The sequence below is a fragment of the Schistocerca cancellata genome, chromosome 9, assembly GCF_023864275.1.
Source record: "Schistocerca cancellata isolate TAMUIC-IGC-003103 chromosome 9, iqSchCanc2.1, whole genome shotgun sequence".
Classification (NCBI taxonomy): domain Eukaryota; kingdom Metazoa; phylum Arthropoda; class Insecta; order Orthoptera; family Acrididae; genus Schistocerca; species Schistocerca cancellata.
The window spans coordinates 301,893,511-301,902,335 of record NC_064634.1 but is presented as its reverse complement, the minus strand read 5'-3'; the positions used below and the strand labels follow the sequence as shown (position 1 = coordinate 301,902,335).

At 43.5% G+C, this 8,825-nt stretch overlaps 1 non-coding gene across 1 annotated transcript; it reads left to right on the top strand.

Annotated features, from left to right (window-relative positions):
• The first annotated feature begins 3,873 nt into the window (after window positions 1-3,873).
• Window positions 3,874-3,948, top strand: Trnas-cga (transfer RNA serine (anticodon CGA)). The gene has a single exon. It is a non-coding gene; the product is annotated as a tRNA-Ser (tRNA).
• Window positions 3,949-8,825: the final 4,877 nt, after the last annotated feature.

Sequence of the window (8,825 nt, the reverse complement as noted above, 5' to 3'; positions counted from 1 at the left end):
GTATAACCTATATATAATAAAGTAAAAATCTATGCATCTACTATACATTATTTTACAGCAAGAAAAAGGTATTGTATAGAAATACTGAAATTATGTATGTTGTTGGATAAGCAACCCGTCGTGTCTGTAAAGGGACTACGCATCAGAATAGTGTGGTTTGTAACTGTGGTATGTATCTGAAATCATAACAGATGGAGGGAGGTGAGTGCGGAGAATAAAGGGTAATGTAGGAGGAAAGAGGGGGACGGGAGAAAAGGCAAGACGAGGGGGGATTGGAACAGCGGAGGAAAGGCAAAGTGGGAGTAGGAGGGTTGACTAGCGTGTGATGGATTTACGTTCGCTGAAACGTTGTAGTAACTCATGTAAAACAGAAAGGCTTACGCGAAAACTGTAAAATGTGAAAACCATATAAAATAAAATTAACTATGTAGATCAATGGAAGTAATAAGCTGCAAAAGGCATCAAACTGTGAAATAATCAAAGTGCGATTATGTGAAGCAACTAAGGGAACAGGACAGCGTATGACAGATACAGTTGGTGGGCTTTTCTCAGTGAGTGGGGATGTTGCTCACATGAGCATTGTGTCGACATAGACGATCAGAAGAAGCCTTCATAATTCCTAAAAATTTACTGCTAATAATGTCATTAAGATATATAATTTTGACAGGCTCTTGTAAATGATGTGTAAAAGACTCGATTTCTGGCAGTGTTGTCAGGAGGCTTCTCTTAGGTTCATTGTGTGACACTTCTAATCGTGTATGTAGGGTTCCAACCTTGTCTATGTCGGTTTTAGATGTTCACCAAACGCTTTTTTATTATTGTGTATTGAAGCGTGATCTTTGAAATGTATTTCAAACGTCCTGCCTGTTTGGCGTACGTAAGCTTTAGCGTAGTTCCCAGGCTTTTGTTTGTACATATCACGTGACGTAAATTGCGTCCCTTTTTTATTCACACGATGCTTTAATCTGAAACGAAGGGTGTTATTAATCTTGACTCTGTACTCAAAGCGGTTCTATCAAACTGTCTAGCGTTTTACTTCCGACAGTCGTCCTTCATAACTCATGGACAAATTTGACAAAGCGCAGAGCGCTATGCATCAGTGCCTGGATACGAGCATCTCGGCGACAATGGAACTGCTCAGCCATTGTCACCCTACTCTAGTGAGCAACTACGGAAAATGGTCGAAGGACGATGAAACCATAACTAGGGGACAGCATGTTGGGTGTCTACCCCTCACCACAGAGACGTTGTGGAGTGGAGCGAACCGTATTCAGACTACCTTGAGAATCTACGTTCCAAAATGACTGCAGAGATTATGCAAATGGGACTGTGTCTTACATACCATGTTCGCACCCCCTTTTGTGCTCCATGCACCATGGCGGATATTAACAGAATTTAATCAATGGAGTAAGTGCTTAATTCTACCATCTCAGAAATGCGTCTTTCGATAATACTCACAAGCCGTCGACTCAGCGAGCTCTTGCCGTTGGGTTGGATCCATCAAGAAGGTGGCAGATACCTTGAAATCCATCTGTGAACATGACGTTTATGTAAGTTGCATTATACAAGAAAAACGAAATGTGCAGTTGCAGCTGCTTTGCGAATACATACTTATCAACACACATCCAATTTTATATACTTGTAACTAAAGGTGCTGCGAGAGTGTTTCTTTGACTTTCTCTGGAGAGCTATTCACACCATATACTCACCATTTAAAAAAACATACCTGATGATTATCCAGCCCACCAATTATACAGATGTGAGAAAAAAACAACTACAACAAAACGTGAGTACATTATTGGAAGATTCCCAAATTGTAAGGTAACAATTAAAGAAAGAGAGAAATGCCAACGATGATAAGCAAATTGCATTTCAAAATCAAAAAGATAGATGTTGGAGATGCAAATAGTTCCAGGATGAGGCAGCTAAGACAGGTCACCACAAATATATCCAGAATGAATAAATATATCGACTTGCAGTTTTCGCCAAGTGATAGCAGACATTCGAAAGTGATTTTTATGATTCATAGTTGCCGAATTACGTCACCGACTTTGTGTTTTTTCTAATGGAAATATGTAATTTTTTCTGTGGCATTTGAAAGAAGCTTCTAAGGGAAAGCAATGACATAATATGTATGGTACTTGATCAGATAGTTTCGAGATAAAAGCACCTCAGACCATTGTCAAGACAAGAGGTTCCACAAATGCCTGCTCTGTTATAGCAAATGGCGGTCGGGGTGCCGAGCGGTTCTAGGCGCTACAGTCTGGAACCGCGCAACCGCTGCGGTCGCAGGTTCGAATCCTGCCTCGGGCATGGATCTGTGTGACGTCCTTAGGTTAGTTAGGTTTAAGTAGTTCTAAGTTCTAAGGGACTGATGACCTCAGCAGTTAAGTCCCATAGTGCTCAGAGCCATTTGAACCATTTTTTGTTATAGCAAATGTAAAGAAACACACAATGCAAGGTTCGGTTCGTGTGTTTATCATCATGGCTGTCATACCAAGTACTTAAAATGTTGACCTTGGGTGTTGCTAAACACTGTAATGTGATTTTGGAGAAACAACATTGTACTTTGAATTTCATCTGAAGGTAATGGCAGCAGAGGCCGATGTTATAAGGCGTTTCGCGCCTCCGGGAATACTCGGGTGTTTCCTAACAGACATCTTGTTTTAATTTTCACCCCAGTTAAAAGTATCGGGGCCTTAGATGCAGTGAGTGTGCAGACCATTTCGCGTTTCCTGAACGACCGTTCAAATGCTCTCCAAATGTCCTCTTCAGAGCGCCTGTCATTACATGTGCGGAATGGGAAGGACATCCGTTATGTTGATACAACACTGATTGCCTTATGTCCAGTAGGATGTATTCCAATAACTGCGGCCTTTGGAACTAGAGATACCTGAGTGTATTTAGACTGCCATCTACAAAACAAGGTGCAATGATGCGGGTCTTGAAAAACAAGCATCAAGCATTGATAATCCGAGGACGTTGATTTTTATCAATATCTGTGAGTCAGCGTGGATTTCAAACTGTCGGTTCGTACATGTTGCGACGATTGACTTGCCCATGGTTCCTCAAGAAAAAATTTGCATAATAACCGGCATCGCTCTGCATTTTTCATAGGTAGTATTGAGAGAATTGTAACCAGTTTTGAAAGTCATTGCCAATAAGCTGCGGCGAAGTACGAAGAGGATAAAATTCAACGGAATGAAGTGTCTGCAGAACGCTCAATTGAGTGATCCTTCTCGTACTTCCTAGATGCCATTTAGTGAGATTTGCATTGTGTGTGATTGGTGCTAAAATTTGATCAGTTTCTCTTTTTTTTCCTTGGCGTATTTTATTTTCCACACTTCCAGTTTTTGGAGATTTTTTTTTAGTAATGTTTATGTTTGCAAAAACAGGTCTTAAGTTGTTGACACGAAGTGGATAATCTTCAGCACATAGTCGTACCGCTGCCTTAATAGTTCGACAACATTCGCCCTTAACGATATTAACTTTTACGACTGTTTTATACATTGTGACTGTGCTTCACAACGAAGTTCTCTGATTGCTACAACAGCAGAACACAGACTTATAGGCTTCGAGCGCACAGGTAAACACAAAAACCACACTTGAGTCACATGTTTTCTTACATTTGGCTTAATACGGCAGACGTTTGTCGAACCTCTTCTCTTGGCAGCAGGATAAAGGCTGAAACGTCTTGTCAGATTAAAACTGTGTGCCGGACCGAGACTCGAACTCGGGACTTTGCCTCTCGCGAGCAAGTGCTCTAGCAACTGAGCTACCCAAGCACGATTCGCAGGAGATGTTCTGTGAAGTTTGGAATGTAGGAGGCGAGGTACTGGCGGTATTAAAGCTGTGAGCACGGGTCGTGGGTCGTGCTCGGGTGGCTCAGTTGGTAGAGCACTTGCCCGCGAAAGGCAAAGGTCCCGAGTTCGAGTCTCGGTCCGGCATACAGTTTTAATCTGCCAGGAAGTTTCATATCAGCGCACACTCCGCTGTAGAGTGAAAATTTCATTCTAGGATAAAGGCTTGCGGCGCTGTAATCTTGATACTATTTCATTAAGTCCCGTACATGTTACGACGTTGATGTTCTCTTAGAAGCTTCTTCCAGATGCCGCAGAAAAAGTACATAGTTTCATTAGAAAAAAATAGTGTAATTTGGCCACAGTAAACGGGAAAGTCACGAAATTTGCACACTGTCCGTTATAATATGGCGAAAACAAGCACTTCGACACACACTCTACTAAGCAAAAAAAAAAAAAAAAAAAAAAAAAAAAAACGCACCACGAAGGAACTATCCGAATGGGACGGAAATCGGGAGATGAGACGTACATGTTCAGACAAACAAATGATGACAGTTTCAGAAAAACTGGATGATTTATCCTAGAGTAATAGCTTCACAAACTGAGCAAGTGAATAACGTCTTAGTCTACTTCAAACCCTTATAAAAGCAGTTATTGTAAGCCCAGGATTGCTTGCAATGAAGGCCAACAAAACGAGGCGTAGAAGATCGCCGACGTACCGTTGTGCTGTTAAGGGTGCCGCGAGTGATAACATAAGGGTTATGATAGGAAATGAAATGGCACCACAGACTAACGTTCCAGTATGTTAGGCCGTATGGAGCGCTACAGCCAGGTTGGGACCCCACCGCTGTCTGTGACGTCTGCAGACACGTCTTCGACCTGCAGTCTCATTGACTGTGGTGTCTGGAGACGCCCCGCAAAACGGTGGGATACCAACCTGTCACCCGCCATACGGCTCAAAAATTATGAGTGACGGTCTGTGATGCCATTTCCCCCTTTAGTTGTCATCCACAGTACCCTTACAGTAGAGCGGTATGTCAACGATATCTTACTCTCCGTTTTGTTCCCCTTCATGTCAAGCCGTCCTGGGCTTACATTTCGGCAACATAATGCCCGGTCGCACACGAGGAGAGTTTCTACTTAGTCTTCGTGCTTGCCAACTCCTACCTTCGTCAACAAGGTCGTCGGATCTCTACCCAGTTGAGAACATTGGAGCATTACGGGCAAGGCCCTTCAACTTGCTCGGGATTTTGACGTTCTAACGCGCTAGTCGGAGAAAATTTGGCACGATATCATTCAGGAGGACGTCCAACAACGCTATGAGTCAATACCAAGCCGAATAACTGCTTGCAACGGTCCACCTCTATCCCTTGTGCGTTATTGACTTGCTCAGTTGGCGAAACTCTTTTGTTGAATATAACTTCAAAAAAATTGGATGATTTAATTGTTTGTCTGTATATGTTAGTCACATCTAACGATTTCCGTACCATTCGGATAATGTGGTTAGTGCTTTTTTTTCCTTTGGATGTAAGTTTGGGGTACAACGTTTATAAATATGTTTGTCGACATTAAGTCAAGCTACATTGCTCTATGGAATTACGTATATTCTGCTCTGGGTGTATTCATTTCTAGAAGAGCATCTGCTATGTTTTACTGTTCAGTCTTATCACGTATCAGAAATGTAGATCAGTGTCGTAGACCTGTCTTCCACTAATGCGCAAATTAGTCTCTTAGTACTGGGAAGTCCTGTTTCTTTTATACGGACAGAGTGTACGTGTCATTTTTGTAGAATATTTAAATAAGCAGAACAACTCCTAAGACACGCGTAGCACGAGACATAAAATATAACAGGAAAATCAGCGCAAAACCTGAAAATATCTTTGATTTTCTCATGCTGATCATCTCGATGCAAGCGCCAAACTTAAAAAAAAAAAAAAAAAAAAAAAGAACCGGTGCAACCCACATTGATTTAAACCGAAACGATAATGCAGACAAATAATGTAATTCAGTAACTACACAAAGAGGACGAGAATTTTAAAAAAAAGTTACGCTTTGATTAAAATAGCTTCGTGAGTGACGTTTCAGCTATTCACACGGTAGGGCCCAGCCTTCAGCTAATCGTAGCTAATTTCGGGCGCCACCGACTCACTGTGTTGCCTGTTTTATAAGTAAGTGCAAACCACGTCAAGTGTGGTTGACTGAAAGCTCGCAACACTTCCTCCGCCACTTCAGACTGCCGATCACGAAATGATTTCAGGCACATCAGACAACTGTAGAGAGCGTTGGTGAAACTCACCGCTTGCAAGGCGCAGGAGATGCACACGAGGCAACGCAAGACGACTTCGCCCATCGTGGTGACCGACCGATGCTCCGCTGTCCCGGGTTTCCATGGAAACAACTGCCTTTGGAGCCGTTGCGTTTCCGTATTATGTTATAGCTGATCGCTGTCACGGGACGTCCTCGTTATATCGAAACCGAGTCCTAATGGCAGTTTCGGTTTATTGGTACAGATTTTAAATGTAACGTTATTGTGTTTGTGTGTGTGTGTGTGTGTGTGTGTGTGTGTGTGTGTGTGTGTATGTGTGTGTGTGTGTGTGTGTGTGTGTGTGTGTGTCTGTGTCTCTGTCTGTCCTACAGATATCTAATTGTATAACGCGCAAGACGCCTCACGCTGTTTGGGAATCGGTACTTTGGGCCGGGGGGGGGGGGGACACTATTACTTTCCCCCCTTTCCTTTCCTTAATAGTGCGAGAGAACAACTACTACCAACATGCGTCCGTTATTCTTTTGGTCTTGAGTCCGAATATTGGTTTTATGCGTCTCTCCACGCTGAGCTATACTTCCCGTGCCTCTTCATCTATCCGTAACTGCTGCAACTTACAACAATATGTAAGTGCTTATTGTGTTCATTCCTAGTTCCAAATGGTTCAAATGGCTCTGAGCACTATGGGACTCAACATCTTAGGTCATAAGTCCCCTAGAACTTAGAACTACTTAAACCTAACTAACCTAAGGACATCACACACACACACCCATGCCCGAGGCAGGATTCGAACCTGCGACCGTAGCAGTCCCGCGGTTCCGGACTGCAGCGCCAGAACCGCACGGCCACCGCGGCCGGCTCCTAGTTCCAGTTTTAGCCCCCTCCCACCTCCTCCATTTCCCTTCATTGCGAAATTGACGACTTTTGATGCATCCTCTAACTCTAGCTAATTTGTGCCATAAATTTCTTTTCCTCATTTCGATTCGGTACATCCTCATTAGTTAAGGCAGTTCCCGTCTAATCGTCAACGTTCCTCTGCAGGACCATTTCAACCGCTTCTACTCTCTTCTTGCCTGAACAGCTTCCATTCCACATAAGGCCACACTCCAGACAAATATCCAGAAAAGACTACTTGACACTAACGCTTATAGAGGGTGTTACAAAAAGGTACGGCCAAGCTTTCAGGAAACATTCCTCAGTACACAAATAAAGAAAAGATGTTATGTGGACATGTGTCCGGAAACGCTTACTTTCCATGTTAGAGCTCATTTTAGTTTCGTCAGTATGTACTGTACTTCCTCGATTCACCGCCAGTTGGCCCAATTGAAGGAAGGTAATGTTGACTTCGGTGCTTGTGTTGACATGCGACACATTGCTCTACAGTACTAGCATCAAGCACATCAGTACGTAGCATCAACAGGTTAGTGTTCATCACGAACGTGGTTTTGCAGTCAGTGCAATGTTTACAAATGCGGAGTTGGCAGATGCCCATTTGATGTATGGATTAGCACGGGGCAATAGCCGTGGCGCGGTACGTTTGTATCGAGACAGATTTCCAGAACGAAGGTGTCCCGACAGGAAGACGTTCGAAGCAACTGATCGGCGTCTTAGGGAGCACGGAACATTCCAGCCTATGACTCGCGACTGGGGAAGACCTTGAACGACGAGGACACCTGCAATGGACGAGGCAATTCTTCGTGCAGTTGACGATAACCCTAATGTCAGCGTCAGAGAAGTTGCTGCTGTACAAGGTAACGTTGACCAAATCACTGTATGGAGAGTGCTACGGGAGAACCAGTTGTTTCCGTACCATGTACAGCGTGTGCAGGCACTATCAGCAGCTGATTGGCCTCCACGGGTACACTTCTCCGAATGGTTCATCCAACAATGTGTCAATCCTCATTTCAGTGCAAATGTTCTCTTTACGGATGAGGCTTCATTCCAACGTGATCAAATTGTAAATTTTCACAATCAACATGTGTGGGCTGACGAGAATCCGCACGCAATTGTGCAATCACGTCATCAACACAGATTTTCTGTGAACGTTTGGGCAGGCATTGTTGGTGATGTCTTGATTGGGCCCCATGTTCTTCCTCCTACGCTCAATGGAGCACGTTATCATGATTTCATACGGGATACTCTACCTGTGCTGCTAGAACATGTGCCTTTACAAGTACGACACAACATGTGGTTCATGCACGATGGAGCTCCTGCACATTTCAGTCGAAGTGTTTGTACGCTTCTCAACAACAGATTCGGTGACCGTAGGATTGGTAGAGGCGGACCAATTCCATGGCCTCCACGCTCTCCTGACCTCAACCCTCTTGACTTTCATTTATGGGAGCATTTGAAAGCTCTTGTCTACGCAACCCCGGTACCAAACGTAGAGACTCTTCGTGCTCGTATTGTGGACGGCTGTGATACAATACGCCGTTCTCCAGGGCTGCATCAGCGCATCAGGGATTCCATGCGACGGAGGGTGGATGCATGTATCCTCGCTAACGGAGGACATTTTGAACATTTCGTGTAACAAAATGTTTGAAGTCATTTTACGCTGGTACGTTCTGTTGCTGTGTGTTTCCATTCCATGATTAATGTGATTTGAAGAGAAGTAATAAAATGAGCTCTTAACATGGAAAGTAAGCGTTTCCGGACACATGTCCACATAACATATTATCTTTCTTTGTGTGTGAGGAATGTTTCCTGAAAGTTTTGCCGTACATTTTTCTAACACCCTGTATTAGTTACGAAATTTTTCTGTT